General features: G+C 39.2%; 1 protein-coding gene across 2 annotated transcripts in view; it reads left to right on the top strand.

Moving 5' to 3' along the window:
• Positions 1-26,596, top strand: part of FAT3 (FAT atypical cadherin 3) — a 714,507-nt gene that overhangs the window by 4,982 nt on the left and 682,929 nt on the right. For both annotated transcript variants that reach the window (XM_060103563.1, XM_060103564.1), the window contains exon 2: positions 435-509. The gene's annotated coding sequence lies outside the window, so the exon portion shown is untranslated. The remainder of the gene's footprint in view (positions 1-434; positions 510-26,596) is intronic.

The following is a 26,596-nucleotide window of genomic DNA, read 5'->3' as shown; positions in this document are numbered from 1 at the left end:
TTAAAGTCATTTTGGTTTTTTTTCCTTTTAAAACAAAGCTTTACTTTTTTAAACTTATATTTTTGTTTCTTTTATCTCTTGAAGAAATTTGTTTCACTTAAATTTCTTTTCAGTAATATTTACGACCCTACGCAGGATTCAGATATGCCCTTTGTCAAAGTAAAATGTATCCTTTGCTTCTGTATGCTTACTGTGTTGTTGGGAAGATGGGAGGATACCCATGTGTGCAAACTAGAAATCAACACATGACATATTTGTTAATCGACAAAAGTGTCACTGAGCAGGGTCCTGGAGGAGGAGGGAGAGATTAATATGAGCTTGAGCAAACTTTTAGGGGGAGTATAAAAGTGAATATAATCCAATTTCATAATTCTTAGTGAAACTGTAATGTAAGCAAGACAGTACAAAATTAATCAATTCTTTCATTTCTTTAGGACAGTGCTCCTTTTTGGAAGAACACACTCACGGAACAGGCCAAATAGGCTGTTGGAATGTTATTCAGTATTTTGGTAAGACACCAGAATTTATTCAGGCCCTTTTCTCCATTATGCTTTTGTGGCTCCCCATCTCCCCATCCCCAGCTTCAAAGAGGAACTTTTAGGCGTTTTAAGTGTGTCTGGGAGCCTGCATGCAGGTGCACCTGCCTGCCCCCATTTCCTCCACTATGTATTCACACACTCTGGCTTCCTAGTGGTTCCATCACTAATTCTGGGTTTTTTAAGATTTTTTTTTTCCTGTTGGTAGTATTTAAAAAGTATGGGTGCGTGGGCTTCCCTGGTGACACAGTGGTTGAGAGTCCTCCTGCCGATGCAGGGGACACGGGTTCGTGCCCTGGTCCGGGAAGATCCTGCGTGCTGCGGAGTGGCTGGGCCCGTGAGCCATGGCCGCTGAGCCTGTGCGTCCGGAGCCTGTGCTCTGCAACGGGAGAGCCCACGACAGTGAGAGGCCCGCATACCGCAAAGTATGGGCGCAAATAAGTTGCCTTTTAGGGAGGCAACTACTGATTCTTTAAAGAATCATTCATTTTTGCTGTTTTGCATAAAATTTAATGGGCCTTTTATGGCACTACTTATTATTATTCAACAGGGAACTCTGGGAGACTTCTCACACCACCCAAAGTGCCCCAAAGTGATCCTAAGGTAGGAGTCCTCAACCTTGACTGCACTTTTGGAATCACCCAAAGGCTTTTAAAACAGCTGACTCACAAGTTGCATCCAGAGCACTGAAATCAGACTCTCTGGAGGTAGCACCCAGGCATCAGTATTTTTTAAAACCTCCCAGGGGATTTCATTGGTTAGTCAAGGCCAAGGACCACTGCTACAAAGGCTGTGCCTCCATCTGGGAGTTAGAGTTCACTCCTGTCCGAAGCTCCCAGACCCCACGGAATTTGAATGGAAATCAAAAACGCATGCTCTGCATTCTCCTGCTGTGAATGTAACCCCTGGGACTCTGTACTGTGTTGAAGTTAAGCTGGACTGGCCCTGACGGAGGTGGCTAGGAAGGTCCTGGCTTCCATCCTCCTGTGTTTTTTTTGGTACTCAGTTTTGCCGGTGCTTAACATTCTTCCAGTTGCCTAATGTGGATTTAGCCTGTTTGACTCTAGTTTGCCATGGTGCCTTCTCCAGATAGTAATCATGGTGCTGTCTAGGAGCTGGTAAATGATATTTGGAAAGTTTCAAACATCTTCAGGAACAGAAATTCCTTCCTTTTTCACATTGGATTCTCACTCTATCTAGCGTCTTTTTTTTTTTAAATGTAATTCTGAATTTGGGGAATGAATTCAATGTAATCCATCAATATATGCTCAATTTTCTTTCTATTTGTAGGGATTACAAGAAATGCATTGCACAAAAAAAATGAATCAGGTCTTCAGGAAGCTTACAGTCTAGTTGTGCCTCAAGATGTGTACACTTAAGGAAAAAAATCACAGCACTGTTTAATGTTGGAGGTGAAGGAATCTATGAAGTTTGGCAGGCATGCTTCTGGCACATGTTAGGAAGAAACTTCATTCCCATATACTGATGTAATTGGCATCTTCTTAGTTCCATTTTCCTCTGACGCTTAGTAATCTCAGAATTAGCTTTAGCACAGAGAACTTTGAGGTGTTCTGTCATTTAGGAATTCAGCATTCAGGTCTGTTGCTGGCTTTTTAACATTCAAAAAAAAAATGTCAAGTAAATGGTAAGCCTAGTAATGCTAGCTTTCACAATGTGGGTGAAAAGGCCAGAACTTTTACCTTGGATGTTCAGCATGAGTTGCTGAAACTTGCACTTTGCAAAGCAGTTGCAAATACTGTTTCAGTTATTCTTTATTTCTTTTCTTTTTTTTGAGATGTCAGAGACAAGCCTAGATGTTGAGTGACGCACTGATAGAAAAGGTTAACCGGAAGTTTAATTGTAACTTTAGGACTTCAAGTAAATTAAATTCCCAACAATCTGATAAAAATTATAGCCTTTACCATACCAGAGAAAGTTAAAAAGTGAGCACACTGGAGCGGCTATTACATTTCACATTTTGAAATAAACTCCAAATTATTAGTGCTACTAAATATCCATATCATTGAACATTACTTAACACTCATAAACATCTGAAAGCATGCCAGATAATACAGATTACATCTAGTGACAACTGTGCTTAATGACAGTATAAATATCATTTTTTTTTCTATCAGATAAACAGTGAGTGTGTGTGTTCTCTTCAAAAGCAGAAGGAGGCTATATCTTGGGAGAAGGGGTAGCTTGGTCTTTTTTGCAACCTAGAGCATCTGTTACAAATGACGTTTTGCTGATTTTTAAACATCTGAGTATGTGATTAATATTTTGGGCATCTGAAGTCTATTTTTAAGACTGGTTTGAAATTCTCTGTTTGGCTCTAAGTGGTGGCTAAATGATGGCTGTTGGTGCCGTGATTGGTTGAGAAATGCATTGTGTGATACATGTGGTGTGGTCTCTGTTTGGCTCTAAGTGGTGGCTAAATGATGGCCGTTGGTGCTGTGATTGGTTGAGAAATGAACTGTGTGATACATGTGGCGTGGACCTGTGCCAGGCTGGAGTGTGTAGCTACGGTTTCATCAGATTGGCCTGGCTGTAGAGAGCCTCACAGTAAAGAAATGCACACACGAAAGTAGGCCAAATGCAGACAACTTTAGCATTGCTGGATTTAGGGAGAAAATGTGAATCTTTCCCACATTTCAAAAAAGGTTTCATAATAACCATTTCACTCAGATGAACCAGAATTCAAAAGTATGTAGTAATCTCCCTTGAGAATTTGGTACCTATCTGATAGGACTGTAAAGGCATTTCAGAACGTCAATTAAATGGAAAAATATGCCTGGAATTGAATATAATTAAGAAATGCTGAAGTCTGGTGTCTACATATTCAGACACTGTATTCCATGGTTTAATTAGTGAACCAGGACTTACATTTATTGACAGAAAGTCTCTTTCTCATGGCACGTTTCACCCTCTATATTATATTTATCTGATATTGAAATCCACATTTCTCTGCGTCCTTTTCAGTTTTATTGTTGATCAGTTAGTGGTATCAATCCTTTTTACTCCAGATTGTGGCTATGGAAAAGTTCCCAGTTAAACAGGAGATTGGGAAATTCTTTTCTTTCTTAAATATCCTTTTTGTGGGATGTATTTCTTTTTGAACTGCATTTGATGGTTATAAAGCCTTGAAAATACTGTAATTAATAAAGAGATAACTTGGGAATGTTGACAACAAGTGAGGAAGAGGGAGAAACACAGTTCACCTAATCCTTGAGGATCTGTCACTACCTGATTACAGTTTTTAGCTGACTCCTGTACTTGTATTAATGTGAACAGCTAGTTTTATATGAATTCTTAATTCCTTGTCTTCATAGGTATGTTCTGTAACTAGCAGCAGTTTAATGTAATCTGGCATTTCATCTTTCCTGTAGACATAGCAGATCATTCACAGTCTGGGAGAACTAAGTACACATTACATTGTTAACCTTTCTGAGGGCCTGTGCTGGGTTCTTCAAATCTGTGTGTCATTGTTGGCAAAAATGTATTGAGTGCTCTTATTACCTTGTACTGATTTTTTTGTTTGTTTGTTTTGGCGGTACGTGGGCCTCTCACTGTTGTGGCCTCTCCCGTTGCGGAGCACAGGCTCCGGACACGCAGGCTCAGCAGCCATGACTCACGGGCCCAGCCGCTCTGCGGCATGTGGGATCTTCCCGGACCGGGGCACGAACCCGTGTCCCCTGCATCGGCAGGCGGACTCTCAACCACTGCACCACCAGGGAAACCCTACCTTGTACTGATTTTGCATGCAGCATATTAAACAAATGTGGTGCCTGACCCTTCAAAAGTTAGCTTTGTCAATTGACTCTTGTTTACCTAGATAAGCCCAGAAAAGGACAAAATGACTGTGGGACACAAAGTTAGAACGATGGCACCAGCATCTTTTATTGAGATGAAGTGACATCATCTACTTGGAAGTACCTGCATTAACAAGGGGACAATATGTCTTCCATTTATATTCAGAAGACAATCACTACAGTGAGGAAATTATGCAGTCTAGGCAATTGATTGGGAAATGTAAGACAAAAACATACTACCTTGCCAAATCAATTTCCTAGATCTCCTTGAATTATCCAATCATTAGATAATCTTCTTTTACTTTGGAAGTGCAGATTTTGTATGTGTAATTATTTGCGTTAATGACTTTATTCCCAAGTTGTATTCAGCAGTATATACAGTCTGTTCAATTTATACTCTCTCTATTTCTGTTAAGTAGGTAGAATTAATAACATATTATACTTCCTCTCCAAAGAGAGAGAGGGAAATACAGGTATTTTTATAACATTTGCCACTTTCATACAATACAGCTCATCAGTGGTTATTATAATAATCAAAGTGAATAAGCCTAGATTGCTCTTATACAATAGATATGTTTTTAAATGCGAGTGTAAGTTCCATTTTTCCAAGCAAATCACATTTTAACTGCATTCAGTTAGGGAAAACTCACTATTTCAGCAGATCCTGTAGCACATTCTTTTATAAAGTAAAGAATATTTTGTTTCTCCTTAATTTACCTGTTTTTCAGCTTTCAATGTTTGCATATCAACTTTCTTTAAAAGAAGCAAGAGTGTATACCTATGGAAAATATATTTTCTTTTAAATATGTGATGAACTGAAAGTTAGTTTGTCCTTCTCCCTCTGAACTGCTTTCAAGAGAAGCATCAGAGGGGAAGCTAAATGGGGAAGACAAGCCTGGAGTTAGAGAGGATGGGAATGTCCATGTCATTTGTGGAGACTGAGGAAATGTTATAAAGCTTGAGAATTTCTGGGCAGTAGGGCCAGCCCAGTGCAACCCAGAATTACACCTCTGATGATATCCGCTCCTTTGTGATGTCGACTGAAAGAAGTACACAACCTAAAAGCTGAGAGTTGTTTTATTTGGTGGACAAAAGTGAGGACTTAAGCCCAGGACACAGCATCTTAGATAGTTCTGAGGGACTGCTCTGAAGAGGCAAAGGAAGAGCCAGGATATATAGGAGTTTTTGCAACAAAGACCAGGTAGTAGGAACGTCACAAGATTACTGTTAATAAAAGAAAACCAGACATCTCAAGTAAAGGAATTTAACGCTTTTCTGCGAAGGGGAAGGTGCCAGAGTCTGGGCTCACTGAAATCGTTCCTTTGATATGCACCTCAGCTATCTGGGGCCAGTGTCCTCTGCTTCTCATCCTGAGTTTTCTCAGGGTGCACCATGGGGGGTGGCTGCAGTGTCTGATGGCCTGATGGCAGGCATTCTCTTTCCATCCTGAGTTCCATCAAGGCTCACCTTTGGGGGCAGCTGTAGTGGCTGATAGCTGCGACATCCTTTGTTTGTTGATATTTCTACACGCGGTTGCCCACTACAGTTTGTGTTACTATCATGGCACCTAATTCCATCCTGTAATGAACTTACCTTTGTTGGTGTCTCTTCCTTCCTATAGACCATTCATTCCTGGGTTCAGTGAAATAACATAAATCTTTGATCCCTCATTCTTATTACTGCTGGATCTTACCAGTGTTTAATATTTAAAACTGAATGACCATATTTGTTGATGTTTAACTTGAATAGTATATTATTGACTTTCACAATGGAACATCTAAGACTAAACATTGAAAAATATGCCTGAGATATTAGGACTTCTTATGATACTGGTACTGGTGGGATATACAATTGGCCCTCTATATCCACGGGTTTTGTGTCTGTGGATTCAACCAACCACAGATTGAAAATATTTAAAAAAAATTTCCAAGTGGTTTCAAAGGTCAAAATTTGATTTTGCCACGCTAGCAACTATTTATGTAGCATTTACATTGAATTTATAATTATTTACATAGCATTTACATTGTATTAGGTATTATAAGTAATCTAGAGATGATTTAAAGTATTTGGGAGGATGGTGTGTAGGTTATATGCAAACACTATGCCATTTTATATAAGGGATTTGAGTATCTGTAGATTTTGGTTCCCAAGGGGGACCCTGGAGCCAATCCTCCATGGATACTGAAGGACGACTGTAGTATATTCGAAGTCCTCATTTTCTAGTTGAACAAAAGACCCTCCAGGCATGTACACCCAGGTTCTTGATTGGCTGGTCTGTCAAAGCTGTGGATCTTTCCAATAAGTTCTCAGCCAGTGCGGTGAAGACACCAAGAAGGCATGTTGGGTACATCCAAATATTTGTTAGCTTTCAGTAGCACCACTTTGTTTTCCAGGAGGTTCTGATAGAGGAATTATTAACCTAAGGGTACATACACATGCACGTTGGATGGATGTTCACAGTCAAAGGTCAGATTTACTGGGAGTGGGGAGCACATCTCAGTACTGAGTCTTTTCTTCTCAGGAAAGCATAAAATGCATATGTAAGAATGTTGTTATTATAAGAAAATTTGAAGCCTTTTAAATTTATATTTAGAAATTGAATTATTTGTAAACACCTTTGTTGTAACTCTTGTTACACTAAATTACAATCAATATACCATTCCAGTGGGTATGAAGACACAAAGGTTCCCAAGGGTATTACTTACCCAGTTCTGACCATTGTGGGCAAGTGAATCCTGCTTTAAGGGCCGAATTTACAGTATCTGGCATGTAGTAAAGCTTGTGTGTATAAATGAATGCACAGAGTTACCTGGCAGTTAGTAATAGCATAAATTAAAAGCAAATCTTGTAAAATTCCAAGTATCTTTTTTTTTTTTTCAGTTACACTGCACTAAAGCATTATTTGAGGGGCAGGCCAGTGAAATCAGCATGTGAACAGGTGTGTGTCTTGGGAATGTCATATTACAAAAAATGTTCAATAACTATTTCTTGAATGAATGGAAATTGGAAAAGGCCGGGTCTGTCTTTTAGACACTTTGTCGTTCTGTGAGCTTAACAAACAAAATCTCATTAATGCTGAATGCATGGGAGCATGAGAAATGTGTAATGCTCTTAATTTCTTATTAAGTGATTTGTGTTTATTGAAAATTGGCTTGAAGGTACACTGAACATAATTCATAATATTGGATTTAAGGGAGTCTAGATAGCCATGTCTTTTCTGTACTTAGAATGAGCTTACAAGCGCATATTGGAATAGGGGGTGGGAAGAAGGATAGCTTATTTCTGGAAGAATTTCATTTCATTTCATTCTCTGTAATGAGAAGATGATGAGTTAGACTTCAGAGATCCTTTTCTGATGCTCTCGTGCCTTTTAGGTTTGTGTGAATTGTGTAAGGCCTTTATTTCTCCAGGCACGCTTTGTACGTGTCTACAAGCAGATGAGAGGGAGCGAGGGCACTTCGGGGCTGGTAGAGGCAAATGTGAATCCTGTTTTTTCCCTATTAACTCATGAGGCCTGCTGGGTAGCAGCAGGCACTAGCAGACATTTAATTGTGTGCTAGGTAAGGCTGGCACAACTCCAGCATCATGGTGGAGTAAGAATTACCCTAATCAGCTGGGATATACTGCATATATTGATTAGAGTTGGATTTTGTTGTGCAAAAAAAAAAAAATCTTTATAAATAGTGGGAAAGTAATTGAGAGTAATTAAAAAGGCAGAGAGTTAATTCACAGTTCTTTAGATGAAAAGGCATTTTGATCCTTTGCTTCCATGCAGATTTCTGGGCAGGCTGGAGCAGTCTGTGAGCACTGAGTCTGAATGGTGTGATGGCTGTTACTGCTGCCCTCAGAAGTAAATGGGCAGGCTGTGTAGATGAAGCACAGGTGACCAAGTTCCAGCAGTTTCTTCTTGGTAGCTCTTTGCTGCAGGAAGCCTTCTTCTTTATTTGGGTCTGGGGGTTTTTCATTTCTTTTTCTTGGCCCTACTGATAGCTTTTGGTTCTTATTAATATCCCTGATGAGAACTGGATTGGGACCCAAGTATCCTAGAGAACACTGGAGAGAACATTAAACTTCACTGGAATTACCTGGAATTTCAGCATGTTTTGTCCTTGCTTCCCTCCTTCCCCCAACTGAGAAGGCTTCGTAGTCATTTGATGTCACGGAAAACACTTCATTTCTGAAATGATGACCTGAGTAGTATATTTGCACACCGTTTCTTGCCTCCTAGCCCTTTCACTCATAGGCAGTGTCTGCCACAAAATAGATGCACAATGAATATCTGCTGGATGCATGAATGAATGGGATGTTGTATAGGTTTGGATGCTGGAAGGATTTAGCATTTTTGAGAGAAGTTATAGATGATGTTTGGTGAAGTTCCAAGCATCATTAAGATCTGAGATCCTGAATAACAAAGAGAAAAAGGGGAATAGGGGATGGAAGAAGAAAATGGCTAAAATTTATTGAGCATTTACTACATCAGGCTCTTTGCATATGTGCTTTTGTTTCAGCATCAACTATGTTCTGGGAGTTGTTTGTTAGCATTATCATTTCATAGGTGACAAATAATGGTTAGGAATTGAACCAAAATCACAGACCTTAGTTGGCAGGATAGGGATTTGAACCTACAGCTCTTGTCTACAACCAGGACTTCTCAAATGTAGCCACACAAATCCCCATACCAGAAGAGGAGGTTGGTCTCATACTGTCAGAGCTTGATGGTGAAGCCCAAAGATAGGCCGTAAGCATCAGTCAGATTTCTTTGAAGGCTGAGTATTTTTCTACAAACACTTATGGGAATTTTACAGTCTGTTCCATAATGTGTTTGGTTGAATGTGAAATAATATTTTAAATTACTTGATTATCAAAGTGCTTAATTTTTCTGCCCCAAGTCTTTCATTACAATGGACCCACCTAAAGTTGCTCCAAGTGTATCCTCTGGGACTTTTCTGGGAATTCCATGAAGAGAGAATCAGAGGTGGCAATTTTGTTGGAGGAGGGACTGGGGAACCTGTCTTGAAATTTTGTTCCCATTTCAAGTGTAGTTTTTTACTTAGATTGGATGCTTATTTGCAGCGGCATGGGGCTATTAGAGATGAGGAAGGTGCCAAAACTCCCCATGATTTCGTCTTGTTTATCAGGAGCTTTAAGTACCCTGATGTAACTGCTGTTAATCCAAGTTTGAGAAGTACGCACAGAAACATACTTCGCTGTATTATTTGAAAAATAATAATGATGCCAATAACAATTACTGTGCATATGATTAATTGGTTAGTCATAAATGGCGTTTTATCCTAGTTTTACTGTATGGATGATAAAACTTAAAGGAGATACTTGAGAAAAGAATGTGGATTAAGAACCCTTGAAAAACAGAATATTCCCAAACTTCTGCTGGTCAGCAGGCACTTATTGGTAGGAGACTATTAGAAAGTAATTCCTGACAATATCAATAAAAACTTGCATTTGTTTAGAACTTTACCATTTATAATTTATCATTCATTTTTACATTTTTTTTACAACAACTAACATTGATGAGAGATTTACACATATTATCTCATTTATCCACCAACAACTCTATGAGACAGGTACTATTATTTTCTCTACAGATGAAGAACTTGAGGCCACTTGACAAGTGACTTGCCCAAGGTGACATACTTTCGGAGGTCAGGATTCAAATTCCGCCTTATCTAACTTTGCAACCTTTGCTCTTTACCCCTCTGCTGGGCTACCAGTTCTTTTTCTCCTTGGTGAAGTTCTCAGTTCCTGGCCTGTCCTCAGCCTCACTCATAGTTATAGCGACCCTCTAGTAATCCTGCAGAGGCATCCTTCTCCAGACTGCAGTATCCCTTAAAACACCTGCCAGTGCATGGCAAATCTGGTTTGATTTTCTAAAAGTTGAGTATGCAACCCAGGTCAGCAGGAAGCAAACTGAGTCCCTCCAGAGGGTCATGGGAAGAGTACAGATGTTCCCTCTTGGAAATTACTTTTCCCTTCCAGGATAACATAACAACACAAAACGAAATGGAAAAGTTAACCAATGTCCATAAATGTGGGTTGTTGCAACCTTGCTGGAACTAACTTCAGAATTGTTGGGCTGGTCTGAGTTCATCTTACTCCTGCGAGTTGGGCTGTTAGGTTCCAAGTGACTGTCCTACAGTTATCCATGGCTGTGCTTGTACAGGACAGGTTGGATCAAGAAGCGGGAAATCTGTTTTCTGATTTTGATATCTCAGCTGAATGTAAATTAAAAAATGGAAGATAAAAATGGAGAAAAATGCATTAGCTTGATTAGAGGCTTTATTTGCATAAAACTCTTTGAATCACAATTTCCCTCTGGCTTTGGACCCACCCCCCACCCTTGCCTTTCTTATTATCGGGTCCAAGGTCGTTACTAAAAGGCTTCCTGTTTCTTGGACGAAGACTTACTGAAATATTAATTTCATTGCCCAAAGTAGATTCATATGGTCTGGTGAATAACTTGAGGTTCTGTCAAAATCACAAAGTAAGAGAGTTATTTTTTATGCCTTTGGAAATGTGGTTCAGGAATTTTAGTAACAGGCAGCTAAAACTTCACTCTCATTTTGCCTGTGTTTATGACAGAAATGAGTACAACTCTATGTTCTTTGGTAATTACTGCAGTGAAACAACTGTAACTGGGTAAGTTGCATGTTTAAGTCATCATGGAGGAGATTTTGTTTTGTTTTGTTTTCCTTTAATTGCACTGTGACTGGGTTTGGATTTGATGCATAAGATTCTGAGAGAGAAATGAACTTGTGACATTTGAAGTTTGGAAGTTTTTTTTTTTTTTTTTTTAGTATAGGTAGAGCTTGAATATTCAAGATTTTGTTGAATACCTTTTCAGTTTGTAACTGCTTTCACACAAAAGCTTGACTTCAATGCTTTTTTTTTCCGTTGCTCTTTTGCAGCCTTGGCTGTATGTGTAATTTAATCCAGTGTATTAAAAAGAAGTTGAGTTCCTCAATAGTAGAACAAAAAGCCCTCAATCTCCCTTAGTAGTAGTTAATGATAATAATACTTGCAAGCACAATTCTTTAAAACAAAGACAAAACAAAACAAAACAAAACCCAAACTGTAATTGAAGGTTTTTGCATCATTACAGGCAACAGCCTCATAAGGCTGTAACAGATACACTTGGAGAGAGTTTGGCTCATTTTATTGACATATTGTTTTGTCTGTTGTGAGTAGACATGCATTATTCTTGGCCCAAGTAACATATATCAGTTGACAAAAGCCAGCAACTTACTTACCTGGTCTCACTTTAGAAATATCCTTGAAAGTTCTTACTTTAGTGTTCTTTTCAGCTGGTTTTGCTCAGTAGCTCTTTGCATAGCTGTTTTCCAGTCTGTTTTATAATCCATACGTGTTCCCCCCACACCCAGCCTTGCATTGCTGGAATCTTTTCTGTTTTACTTTAAAAAGCACTTTGCTAAATGTCACAACAAAATAAAGCATGGATTAGAAACAGCATTGCAGTTGCAGACTTAATGCCTTTGTGACATCTCATTGCTATGCAAATGAGATTCAAGGAGGTCATCCCTTTAGCAGTTGCTCTAGCCCCCGGTATCTACTTGATATTCGTTGGCCCAACTTACTAGGCATTCATTACTGAGATGACCTAGGTGTTTAACTCTTTGTTGGCTTTGAACCTGCTATTGAGTCTGCTGAGTTCAACAGCTCCTTCTTTAGTGGATGTTTGCATTTTAGGGACCTCTTTGCATCTCTGCTCTGCGCTTCTCAGACTGTGGGTACCTCAGGAAACCCAGCACTCCTATTTGCAAGATACACTTGTTTGTATGCCAAGACAGTATTGGGAAAGCTCATTTGTGATGTTTCCTTTGCTGTCTCAAGTATTTTTATCATTGCTAAATACTATACATTTAGATAGATGTTTTATTCACTTGCATCTGTGACAAGTTCTTACAAATATTCCATAGAAAAATGTGTGTCTGGGCTGGTAAATGTTCACGTAATACTTACTTTAAAATTAATTGTCCACAGTTCAAACTTGATTTCATCTGATTTAGCAGATGTGTTAATAGTAAGTAGTTACTGTAAGTGGTGGAATCTGGTTTTAATTCAGTAAGAACCAACTACCTTTAGTGAGTACAGATTATTGCTAGTGTTCCATTTGCTTGGTTAAAGGGTGTTTTTAATTTGCTAGTATGATTCGTTTATAGCATGATTATAAAAGTAAGACCCACTTGTCTTATAATTCCAGTTTTGAATGAGCATTTTGCAGTTTGAGCAACTGGCCATATTTTAAATGGTTGATTCATTATGTAATTATTCTCTTAGTGATTATTTCAGTGTAGTGGATTTTCTTTACACACAAGCAGATACAGAGCTGTGTAAACACTGAGTTAGTTCTGAGAATTTGGGTAAAATAACTGCTAACACAAAGAAAGCACACCTTGTACTTGGTGTAAGAAGGCTCAGGCACTCTGGAGAAGAACATTCATCTTACACCACGGTCCCGTACACATTAAGAATTAAAATGTTGACATTGATGAGAGGGGTGATTTGAACAACTCTGTGTTTCACATGGAGAATTACAGAATGAGGATTTGACCCTTTTCATGTATTAAATAGGCATCTCTGGATTAAGGTATTTAATCAAATCCAAAAAAAAAGTTTTTAAAGCTTCTTTGGCCTTTTATAGACCAGTACCTTTCAGAGTGTCATATCTGACTGCCTACTGGTGTGAAGGACCGCTCAGACATCTGATAATGACAGGTTATCTTGAATTCTGCTGAGAGCGGCATTACGCCTTCATGATTTTGATCAAAGGGCGGTAGAAAACTACTAGTAGTTAAAATTGGAACAATATTTCAAGGGCCAGTTAAGTGCAACATTAGAGTGAAAGCTTAGAATCACACTTCTCTGTGGTTTCCCACCTCCTATCCTCGTCTTTATTGGATCATAAACATTCATGGTGACCCTGTTATACTCTGAATCTTGCTGGGTGCTGGGAGGGCCAGGGAGATAAATTTAACTTTTCTTGACTTTGAGGAATTTAAGGTATGGGGGTGAGATAAGGCCTACCAGTAACCATCAAGGAATAAGACGTGGTATTGCTGCAGTGGCTGTGCTCTGCTAGTTTGGGCACAGAAGTGTTTTCTCTGAACTCATGTGGGAATTGATTTCTGATCTGTCTCTTATGGACACCTCTGAAAGCCGGATTCCCTGTTCAGTGCTGGAGCATCCTGATACAGGAACCGAGGGTGGCCGGTTACCCAATAACTAACACTTGAAGAGTCAAATTTCTCAACTTGATGCTCCTAATCTATCCTGGCAATTCTTCTTTATTCAATGAACAATTAGAAGGAAATCTTATTTAGTAGGTGCATCCTAGGAAACAGAATACGTCATCTTCAGAGGATTTTTTTTTAATTGTTGTGAAATCTTTTCATGTAAAGAAGCCCTCCAAGTTATTCTTTTGTGAAGAGACGTATAATTTATGAGTTGTAAATTTGAATTTACCAAAGTGATGTTAGAAATATTAAAAGCTGGTAATAATTGTATTTGGTTTGCAGATTATCTTGGGGCCTGGCAGGCAGCTGCCCCTTCTCTATGGTCTTCAGTTTTCCACCTAAACCAGATGTTGAGTGTGTGACCTGTTGAATTGAAATCAACCAATATTGATTAAAATGAAAAGAGGAGACAAAGTTAGAGAATGTAGAAGCTAAAATGAGATAAAGTCTGCATATTGTTTGTCTCTGCTGTCATTGTGTCCAATAACACAGATGATTCAGTGGAATGCTTTCAGGCGTGGGTGAATTATCACAGTGGTAAGTTTTCTTCTGGGGCTTTTGAGGAAAGTTTTAAAAATGAGTTTGTTCAGAGTTAGATGGAAATGTTCTTTGCTGGAAGCCCTGATTTTTTAAAAAAAATTACCTTGCTCTCTGTTTTAGGAAATTGTCTTTTTTTTCTCAGTAGAAAACTGTCAGAAAATTGAAAATTAGTCGGTCAAACATTTTGCATCCTCCCCCATACATTGTTTTAGAAATCGACTTTCTTATTGCAAAAGATGCTGGTTGATAGACTGCTCTACATCACTGTTGTCATCAGTGTTTGCAAACCCAACGTTAAAGAGGTCTTCCTGGGTCCTTGGCCTGCTAATATGGTAAAATGCTACCAGGTGAGCCACAAGGCTTTGGTTTGTGATCTGAACCATAAGCCAAGGACTTCAATTTTAGATCCAGATTCCAAACCATGAACTTTTCACTGGGCATGATTTTTTAAACTATGGATCCAATCTTTATTAAAATGCCTTAAAATAGTAAATATCAACTCTGTTACTGTACATTATATGTAACAATGGATTAAGGTCAGAGTTTAAAGAAATGAGCACCCAAATAAATTTAATGCCTTTCTTATCATTCCATTGTGATTCATATGGCAACCCTTTTCTAATACACACACTTGATTAGAATGTTCCTCTCTGCCTTACAACTTTTCCCTCAACTCTAGGGTCAGAATCTCTTTTTGGGGTATTTAGAAGAGGTCTTTGAAGTAGCGCAGCCCCAAAAGACCTTGCAGCTATTAACTGACGTAGGAAGAGGGGAGGAGATTTTTGAAATGTGAGATTTTGAGGTAATCATATTGTTTTGCCCTTTGTTTATATCATCGGCTCCCTGATTGAACTCCGCACTACTCTTGAGTAAAAGCTCTTTTATGTTCACTTTATAGCTCCCGCATAGGATTGCTAGGTAGAGTAAATAAAAATACAGATCTCAAGTTAAATTTGAATTTGAACAAGGAACAATTCTTTAGCATATCTCCAATACTGCATGAGATGTATTTTTGTCTGCCCACCCAACTCCTGCACAGATCACAGCTCATCCTGTACAGGGTATTGAGAAAAGGTTTGTTGAATGACTGAATGAGCCTCCAAGGGGAAATATCCAGGAGTTAGTTGAAAATATGAACTTAGAACATAGCAGAGCTTGATTCAAGAGTCCCTATCACATGCACGGGTGGTACTTGAAGCCCTGGAGATTGTCCAGGGTCATTGTGTTGACCTAAGGTTCTTAAACTGCAGTAAGCATCAGAATCACTGGGAGGGTATGTAACACATAGATTCCTGTGCCTCACTCCATAATTTATGATTTTGTAAACTTGAGGTGGGGCTCAAGGACTGCTTATCCTACAGGTTTCCAGTTTATGTCAGTGCTGCTCTTCTGGGACCACGCTTTGGGAGCTACAGCGTAGACTCTCTAGAGATGGATCTGCAAACCTTTTTTGTAGAAGACTAGGTAGTAAATATTTTAGGCTTTGTAGGCTGTACTGTCTCTATTATGATTACTCAACTCTGCCTTTGCAGCTTGAAAGCAGCCACAGGTAGTATGTAAATAAATGGGGTGTGGCTATGTTTCAATCAAACTTTATTTACAAAACCAGGATACTGGCCTGATTGGGCTCCTGGGTCAGCTTCAGTTTGCAGGCCCTGCTCTAGGGTGAAAAAAAAAAAAAGGTGACTGTTGAAGACATCCAGGTTTAAAAATTGGGCAGAAGAAAAGGAAACAGAGGAAAAGTGATCTGAACCATGGTAGAAGACCCAGGGGAGTATCCCCAAAGCCAAGCAATCACCCTCATCTATTGTCTCAGAGCAATTAAGGATGTGGGAGGGGATGAATGCTGAAAGAGGCCATTGGATTTGGCAGTTAGGATGTAATGACCACTGTTGACTGAGTCGTATGAATAGAGTGGTGGGGAGGGATGCCTGCCAGATGGCAGTGGGCTGAAGTGAAGGAAGAGGTGGAGGCAACAAATTTTGAATCCTCTTTCAGGAAATTTGGCAGTGAAAGAAAGGAGGGGTTCGAGGCTAACGCTTAAGGAGAAAATTGGGTCCGAGAAGGTTCTTATGAGGATAAGAGGAAAACAAGTATGTTTATAGGCAGAGAAGAAAGGTCCAGTAGAAGCAGGAGCCTGGGCTGCAAACACATAGTCTCCTAAGAAGATGGTTCCCCACAGGTTGTGCAGCAGGTCGTGAATAGGGAACAGAAGAAGATACAAGAGAGAAGAGATCATTAATGGGGGAAAGTTCTCAAAAGAAACAGTGCAGGAAGGGGGATTAAGAGAGCCTGCAGAAATTGTCCTTGGTCCGGAGAAGGATAATACTTCCTGTAAGACAAGAGCGGGTGAGCATCACTCCATTTCGAGGAAGGAAGGTAAGAGACTTCCCAACCCATCGCCTTTGTTTCCTTGGAAAGGTTGAAAGCTAGGCTAGAGTGAAGAGATTGTGGAAAAAGTAGGGATTTTAAGGAAAGCGGTGATAGTTTGGAGTAGGCAGTGAGGCAGAGAGTATACCAAAGGTAAATACTATGCATACCAGGTAGCACTGAGGACTCTGCTGGAGTTTAAGCTCATTTATGAGCATCCATATGTCACCCTGATATATGGAACTTTCCTGTAGTCTGTAGCTGCCTGGAAAATGTAGAACATGTAACAGATGGAGGGTTATTCAGAATTGCAGGTTGTCAAGAGGTGTTGGTCAAAAAGACATGAGGTGATAGAATTGGAGATGCCTGTGAATGGGAGTATGAAGGAGAACGAAGTGGAGAAGCAAAGGAAACCAAGAGTGGTACCCGTGTCATAGGTTGAAGTCTTGGTAAAGATGAAGAAGAGCAGGTTTAGAGGAAGATGTAAGGGGGTTGAGGAGGATTGGAAATTATTAGAGATGTTGGGATTTCTTAGTGATTTCAGAGATGTGGCAATTCCAAGGGCCTGGGCTGTGGCTGCAGAATTAGGCTCTGAAGTCGAGTTGAGGGGGTGTGTTCAGGAATTGAGGGGAGTAGTTTGGGTAGGTTAGCAAGGTAGATCCTGAAGTTATGTAAGTCATGGCAGGAGAGGAGGAAGCTCTTGGCACAGCAGGGGACCTGCCTCTTCTTCTACCTGGAGGAGCCTCGAAACTGTCTTGTTTTGCTTTTTGTGGGGCTCCCCAGTTCTTGCTCTTTTGGTCTGCTTCTGCCATTGCCTGGCATGACGTATCTCTTCTGTGACCATTGAAGCAACTCACCACACATTTTCCTTCTTTCTTTCCTCATTTTTCTCCCCTGGCAGAAGCATGAAGAAAGATTATAGACAAGTAGGGTACCTCTTGTTGGTAACTTGAACTTCTGTGACTGTTCCTTGCAACTCGGAAGGAAGCTATTTTCCAATTCCCACTATAAAAGAGAGAGCAAGTTTTTCTCCCTACCAAGCCTTACTAGTTGTTGGGCATCATTGAACATTTGCTGGTACCTTCGAGTCTGTATTGTTGCTGACTTCTTTGAGGAAGTCTGTCTGTTGTAAAATATTTGGGCTCACTTGTTTTTTATTTTCCAGCTTTTGGTTGCAAATTATCTTCTAAAAAGGAACTGGATCCTTTCTACTAAAAAATGCAAGCTCATGTATGATAACTTTAATGAACTAAGAAAAATAACATTTAAATGAGCATTTAAGAAGGGCTTAAAAGAAATGTTTAAATGGTGTCACCACAGAGGATTCACGCTTCAAAAGGAGTATTTCCCCATTGCCCCAATCCTTCCTTTGTCCTCTCTTTCTTTTTCTATACAACCATTTTCTTTCACCTACAGAAAAGAGGACTATGTTTTGAATTTGTCTTTGTTTTTGATGTTTTTTTTTTTACAGGAATGGCTTGATTTATATCTCATGCTCTCATGTATCAGTTGAAAAATCTGAGAAAATGAACTGAAAGAGTGTATCATTTTTTAATATTTGAATCATAACATCTCACACTAGATTTCATATCTCATACAGATGGCATTACCCTTTGCATATTTTCCCCCCATTTTGGAATTGCCAAAGGAAAGGTATGAATATGAAAGGTAAATGAATGTTGGAGAAAGATTATTAGAATAGCTGTCAGATGTTATGAGTACCCTATCTGTTTTGCTGGAACGTATAAAAGTTTTCCCTTTGACTAAATCTGTGCAGAAAATGTTACCCTGCACTTGATATCCATCAGTATTTTCAGAACTGAAACATGAAAAAGAAATATAAAATTTTCTTTCAAAAACTCTATCCCAATTTTACGTCTGTTGTCATTGGGGGAAATAATATATATTGGAAAAAAGAGAAAGAAGAACCACTGATGGTGATTGTACTTTGGCAGACCAACACCCAATCTCAAAACTGACTACATGACAATGACATTTCCACATACATTTTAGTGAGGTATAGAGTTTGGTGTTTGAATAAATAACCTGTACTAGATAGACAATTCCTAAGAGATATAATAAATTGTAACACCATAGCTCCATTAGTGATCCTGTAAAGATGTAAAAACCACAGAGTCTTAGGGGCTGGAAGAAACTTTAGAGTGAATCTGATTTAATCTTCTTTCTTTACAGATGGACCGAGGTTCCGAGAGGGCTAATAAATTGCCCAGGAACATGGAACTAATTAGGGACTTAGTGAGGGGCTAGACTTGAATATTCTAAAATCCGAATTCTGTGCCCCATCACTAATTGGTCATCTAGATTTAAGCATTTTACCATTTTCAGACTGAATTTGAAGGTGTGATAGGCATTTTAGAAGGCTTATTTGTGATTTAAAAGTAAGTTAAAGTACCTGCATTTATCTCACAAAATATGGGAACGTTTTGACAACTACGTCATTCTGGAAACAAACTCAAATGAACTTGCAGGGAATAACTGAGATGAAAATGATTGATCGGAAGGGGGAATGGGAGACTGTAACAAGGCAGCGTGTGTTTGTAAGTACAGGGGCCACCACCTGTGACTCTGAGGAGAAGTGAAAACGCAGAAGCACGTGTAATCCGAAATGTGCCTCTCACTCATCAATCAGTGTTTATCAGAATTGGAGGTCTTCGTAAGCGAACTGAATGCTTTCAATCCAGACACGCCAGTAATTGCCATCGACCGAGCGTTCTGTCACACCTGCCTGCTTTTCTTTCTCTTTCTCTTTACTTCATTACATATTGATTGACTTCTTGGGTTTTACAAGTTCATAAATCACATTCTTTTAATAGGCTTCTTGGCTTTTGTGTGTGTAGACTGAGACTACTGGAAAAGATTGATACTTGAATCACAGTAATGAAGAACTTCATCTTCCCTCCTTCAGTTTCATATGCAAGAGTGACATCAAAAGACAGTGTCATTGTGATGAAACAGATTTAAAAGCAGTGGAAACACCTTATAAAAACCTGGAGCACTAATAGCCAGCCCTCTTGGGTTTAATGGAAACTCTCATCTTACACACATGGAAGGATTGGAGAGAGCTGGAGAGACTTCACAATCAAGAAAAGTATTATTCAGTAAATAAATTATTATTTTAAAATATTAGAAGTATTATTCAGTAAATAAATAAATAAGTAAATTCAGTATTAATTATGTAATGAAATGTCACCTTTGCAAATAACAACAGATATTCCTACCTGATTGCAAATCCATAATCCTGGTACAGGATAGAATAGATTTTTGTCTGTCTTGGAGGGCTACATTTTATGTGCCTGCTGTAGAATAATAAAAGAACGGATACCTATGATCTCTTCTGCTCCTAAAAGTTTTTCAAATTTATAAATCTTAGGAACTGAACTTTGTTATTATCCTTTTCATGAAAAAAAGGTCATTGTTCTTTCCACTATGGACATTTTAAATTCCTGTTTTATGAATGAATCCTAAAACATCCACTTCTTACTGTTTCTGGATACAAACTGATATTTAAACTCTGTAAGAATTTTTTTTTCCTATTTTTAGTACCTGTTTTTTATTTTAATATAAAGCAGTTACATGACATTTAAAATTCTTATTTTACAGATGAATTCTAAAATACTCATTTTTTTTCTTATTTAATGATACAAACTGGTATGTTAACACTGAATGGGATAGTTTCCTATTTTTGGCATCTATGCATTTTTTCTTAAAAAGTCACGTGGGACTTTTATGGAAAGGCCTATGCAGTTGTATAATATTAATGTCTGTTGTCCTCTTAAATAACAAGGGAGTCTACTTTGTGGGTTTGTAGTCAAGCATTAGCAACAACAAAAAATCATATTCCAGGCATTCTTTAACAGCTGATTTAATTTGGAGATATTCAGCCATTCCTTTCTGCATTAATTTAATTTCTGACAGCCAGTTTAATACATCAAAAGGGAAAAAGAAAGCAAAAACTGCCACTGAGGTTGACTGTAATTAATAGAGCTGACTTCTGAAGCACTCCAGACTTCTAAGCCCTCACATGTGAGAAGTGGCTTATTCTGAAGATCTGGCGCTTTGAAAGAGCAAAACAATTGAGGCTTGAGAAGGGAGGCTGTGAACCATTCTTCACTTTGGTGATTCAGAGCCATTGCTTCTATTTTTCTCTGTGAGGAGGAAGCAGAAGGAGGACGGGAAATGTTCTGGGAATAGCTGTCTTTTCTTCACAGAGTTTGCAAACAGAATTTACAGGCAGAAGTGTGTCTTTTGCACTAGTTTAGTAAAATGACATGAAGTCTCACCATGTTGCTACAGAGAGTCATATCTCCGAAATGAGGTGATAGAAGATAGCCATATTTACTGTGGATCAGTCAGTGTCTACAGTACATGTGATATTTTCTTGAGACAGTTTTAGTAAATAAACAGATCCAGAGAAATTCCCTTGAAACCAGAATCTGAAAAACTGAAATAAAATACATTTCAAGTGGGCCTCCCTGGTGGCGCAGTGGTTGAGAGTCCGCCTGCCGATGCAGGGGATACGGGTTCGTGCCCCGGTCTGGGAGGATCCCATATGCCGCGGAGCGGCTGGGCCCGTGAGCCATGGCCGCTGGGCCTGCGCGTCCGGAGCCTGTGCTCCGCAACGGGGGAGGCCACAACAGTGAGAGGCCCGCATACCGCAAAAAAAAAAAAAAATACATTTCAAGTACTTTAGAACAAATAAGCATCATTATTAATTGAAAGGCAGTACTGTGTTAAATACCATATAGACAGTCTCATGTAAGCTTCCTTACCTCTGGCCTCTGAGGGAAATACTGTCCTTCATCTTTATAGATGAGAAAACTGAGCTTGAGGGAGGCTAACGAGTTGATGGTTCCACACATGATGAATAATGGAAACCAAGTATGTTGGCTATCATAGTTTTTCTTTAAAACCTATAGAATATATCAGGTTATACTAATTGAATTCATTTAATTATTCCTCTTAATTTTTTTAGGAACCTCTAGAATGTTAGTATTTAGACAAAAAAGCAGGTACTTAATTGTTAAAACAATGAAAAAGAATTGATGATGTTACTGAAGTGTAATGACCTCATGATTTTCCACAACCAGATATTTTTTCTACCCTGGTTTCCTTATCTGTTACGTCTCCAGTAATGTGCTTAAGGAATTCATATTTCTTTTAGTATTAATCAAAGTAGAAATCTAATTTTAAAAAGATGAATCTGTGAATAAAAGCCCACAAATTATATTTCATAGTTGAAAATTACCTTTTCATTAATTTATTGAAGAAATAGGAAATTGGAGTGCCTACTTTGCCAGGGATATGGGGGACAAGACAGGCAAAGTCCTGCTTTCATGAAACTTCCAGGTTTTTTGAGGGGAAAGATAGCTAATAACTAAGATCTGATTTGCTTTTATCCATTTTGAATTAGCTATCATCTGGAAAGATCCTAGAACAAACAAACGGATGTGTTGAAAAGTACTATTAGTTTACTTGGGAAAACCTTCCTCCTATTTTGCTTTAACAAACTTGGAAGTTCCACATAAGTAATTCACTGGTTACTTTTTAAAATGTGATTAGATAATCTGGGGTTGTATAGTACTCCATTTTTTTAATTGAAATATAGTTGATTTACAATGCTGTGTTAGTTTCAGGTATACAGCAAAGTGATTCAGTTATACACACACACACACACACACACACACACACACATTCTTTTTCAGATGCTTTTCCTTTATAGGTTATTACAGAATATTGAGTAGAGGTCCCTGTGCTCTACAGTAGGTCCTTGGTTATCTATTTGATATATAGTAGTGTGTATATGTTAATCCCAAACTCCTAATTTATTCCTCCCCCTTTCAACAATTGTTACCTGATGAATTATCAAGGCTTTGAGGGTTGATCATAAATGTGTAAAGGCATTAGAAGCCAGTGGGCCAGGTGACACTTCTAGAAGGCCCTTGGGGAGTCAGGAACCACATACCTGATTGAAAGGAATGAAGTACCAGAGGGAAGAACGCAGAAAATAAATTTAGCAATTTTGCCAAAGACCAGCTTTATGAGCAATCCTTGGAATTGAGAGCTCTTTCTCCTAAGTTGTGTATCTGTGTCAGTGCTGGAGAGACATGGAATCAAATGGAGTGAAATCCTTTAGGTTCAGCTGCCCTCTGTGATCCTGTCAACTGGATTGCCCCAAAGTGATGCAGTTACACAGCTGCAGGGCTAAGTCTAGAACTTTATGACCATTTCTCATGAATCCTGTGCTATGGTTCTTCTTTGAGGTGACATCAAGGAGAGAACAGTCTTCCTCTAAATCATGTCGCTGAACATCGCAAAGAATTTACTTGGCTGCAAGCACAGCATTGGAAGGGTGCATCATTTCCTTTCCTTCCACTGTTTCTTGTCCCATCCACTTGGGTCCCTAACAGTCGTGTGCCAGTGTCAAAGCTGTTTCCTAAGCTGTAGTTCCCAAACCTTGCTGTGCATTAGAATCGGGAGCTCTACAATTTAGATTCCCAGGTCCAACTGTTTCAGGTCATTTCCTTGGCAAAGAATAAGCAAGTAAGTGCAAGTAATCTTCAACAGCAATAAGTAATTCTCTCTCTCTGAACCCCTACTGAAAATTTGCTGGAAGGGCATCTTCTCATCACCTCCCTCCCCCACCTCCTGCCCTATAGAATGCTGGGTGTGGAGTAAGTGTGGGGAGGAATGAGTCACAAATATTCTATGTTGTTTTTCCCAGGGGATTTGACTGTCACTCTGAGAGCAGCACTCAAGACCAGGTACCTCCTGCTCTTTCTAAAATTATTACATATTTTCCTTCTGCTAGTGCCTTTTTGCCCGAATCAAGCAGTATTTTGCAGGTACTTGGGCCTGTTGCATAAACTCAGTCACCCCTCCCCCACTGTCCGGGAGCAGCCTGGAGGCAGCCTGGAGGCAAACGACCTTCACACGTTTGCCCAAGCTTCTCACTGTAATGGTGAAGTGGATTCTCCCTGTCCTGTGTTGCTGAGTGGATCTGGGTAATACATCCACTCAGAGGGGAAGAAGATTGGTCCATCCCACCGTAAAAGGGCTGTACCTTCTCTTCCTCTCCCCTCCACATCCTGGACAGCTTCGGCTTCTCTATTTCCCACTAATGCACTTCGGATTTGGTTCCTCCTCTTTTTGGGGGAGCTCTCTTCAGTTGATCTGTCCTCTCGTTGGTAGATTTAAACCTATCGTGTAAATCACCAACTTCATAGTTAACAGCATTGCCCTTCAGTCTTGCTAGTTTTTCCTGCTTATTTCCTTGGTTTCTGCTCTGAATTTTTCTTCCATGTGATAGGAGCTGGTGCTTTTTGCTTGCCAAGGACTCCTAGGACATATTATTGGCTCTTTAGAAAGTAAACCAACTGGAAAGCTTGAGGATAATTATTCAGTACTTGGGAATTTATAGAGAGCATCTCTTTATAGTAACTCGGGTTTCTTTAATGTGAAGCAATACTGGTTTTAGACCGTAAGTACCGCTAAATTGCACCTGTGAGCTAGCCATATTTTTTTTCTCCCCAGTATTTTTAGAAGGGACAACTTTTAAGAAAGTCAGCCTTTGTGGGGATTTTTTTTTTTAACTGCAGAAACGTCAAGGTAAGTGGTCCAGGCTGACAACAGATTCATTGAGTCATAGAATCTCAAGTTGGACGGGATTTAGGAAAGATTGTTAGTCGTCTACTATTGATGACTTCTTGGACTGAAAAGATCACACTGCAAATTCCTAGATCACTCAAGATTTAATTTATTTGAGATCAGATACTTGAACTAATTCCAATCAGGTATTAGTAGTTTTCTAACCTCTGAAAGTACTGGCAACCTTTCTTGACATTGAAATTCTCCATGGAAGTTCTAGATTTGAAATAGATGAAAGCAGAGTTCTCTGATTGCAGAGGAAGAGGGCTCTGAAATAGGGATTCTTACATATCCCCTGGTCCTTTCTACCTAGTTCTTCTTGCTGAGAGATGGAAGGTGGAGGAAAAGTAGAAATCCAGCAAATCTGTCCTGCTCACTGTCATCTATTAAAACTATACTATCTTTTCCACACCAAGGGCCCTAATCTGCACATCCAAATGTAGGCAATGAGGCAAGATCTAAGAAATGTTGATATCCTGAGAAATCTTGCAGAAGGATCCAAGATCCTGAGTTAATCAGAGATTCAGTTTTATTTTAGTCACCAGACTGTTACTAAGATAAAACATTGTATTAACGCATTTTAGAAAGATTTTTAAGGACAGAGTGGTAAAAAGGAAGTTTCAGAGAGTTAAGATCTTGATGGCTAGAAATATTAATGCTGTTCACAAAGCATTGGAGAAAAACAGGGCATTACAACATGTTAAAGAATTTATATATTAAAACTTTCAAATCCTTAGGTAGGGAGGAGCTTTAGGTAAACTTCAAACTGGTGGTGGAATGCCAGGTTAGATGGTAGAGAACTACTTGAGATTTTAGGGCTGGGGAAAGCATTTTATGACATGTTACTTTATCAAACTTTTATAGGAACTTACCCAATACCTGGGCATACAGACAGCCAGGGAGAGGTGAAAGGAAAGTTGGCATTTTGAAGTTTTGTTGGCAGATATCTCGTATTATTAAAAAACAAAAAATAGCAATTGGCTGAACAATTCCACTGGGCTGGAATCAGGAATCCAGATGTTATAGAAACAAGTCCAGTGGCCACTTCGCCTTTGTAGATGCTATGGCTAAAATTAGCCCTAGCTAAGGGCCCCATCAGCAACATCAGAGATCTGTGTTCCCTGGTCCTCCAGACCAGGATGGGGCCCTCTGCTATATCCATCCTTTTACAGGGTCCTCCCCGGCTTGTAGCAATGATCCTGACTTTAATTAATTAATTACTTACATTTTTTTTTTAATTGTAGGGCTTTCCTTGGTGAGTTTTATTTAATTATTTGGGTACGTTTTAATATTAGGTTTTTTCGAATAAAAATTTCTCAGTAGCTGCCTTGAAGGCAGATACAATGCATGTCTTCTTCATTACTGGAACCCTGCTATTTTGCACAGTCCCTGCCATATAAAAGAAACAATTAAAAGAACCTACTGAATGAATGAATAAATGAATGCTGAAACAATCAGGATTTCTACATTTTTATCAGGGAAAAGGAACTGTTGTGGGCATTTTGGATACCAAGAAGGGCAGCCTACTGGAGTAGATACAGACTGGTGCTCTGAATTGAGTCTTGGCTCCGCCACTCCCCAGCTTTTAGGATGCTGGGAATTTGACTTTAACCTTTCTGTGCCTTAATGTTCTTCTCTGTAAAAGGTGATAATAATAGCACATAACCTGTAGAGTTTTATGAATATCTGAAGGGGGACCTGACACAAAGTGATGTGCCCAAGAGGAGTGGGGTAAAGGTGAATGAACGGGCTCTTGACTAAGTAGGGAGGAAACTCCTCTGCCATATGTATTTTCAGACTGTTACTAATTAGAAAACAGGGCCTTTACTGGGACAAGGATGTCAGGAGTGGGTGAAACCAGAGAAGGCCCAAGTAATTGAAAATATGGAGGTGACAGCTACCCCATTAAAGCAGAGAAAATCAAGTACAGTTGACCACTGAACAACATGGGGGTCAGGGAGCAGTGGGAAATCCATGTATAACTTATCCCTCTGTATAAGCAGTTCCTCTATATTCGAGGTTCTGCATCTGTGGATTCAACCAACCGCAGATCATGGAGTACTGTAGTATTTACTGTTGAAAAAAATAAGTAAGTGGACCCATGCAGTTCAAAACCCGTGTTTGTTGTTCAAGGGTCAACTGTAAAACTAGAGTGTTGAACTCTGATGCAAATACCCTTAACTTTTGTGAAAAAGTGATCTACAAATTATAAAAACCCATCGTTCTTATCTGGATATTGAAGTGTGATAGTGGATACATTACCCATTATCCTGAGCCTAAATGACGCTGAGTATTTTTCACTGTTTTGTTTCGTTATTTCCCAGTTTCACCTTGAAGGATTTGGCATCCGTCTGTTGGCACAGCAGATAGGTCTTTCATGGAGCAGGGTGTGTTGCTCCAGGAA

Source organism: Mesoplodon densirostris, chromosome 7 (genome assembly GCF_025265405.1).
Source record: "Mesoplodon densirostris isolate mMesDen1 chromosome 7, mMesDen1 primary haplotype, whole genome shotgun sequence".
Taxonomy (NCBI): domain Eukaryota; kingdom Metazoa; phylum Chordata; class Mammalia; order Artiodactyla; family Ziphiidae; genus Mesoplodon; species Mesoplodon densirostris.
This window is presented reverse-complemented; position numbering and strand designations above follow the sequence as displayed.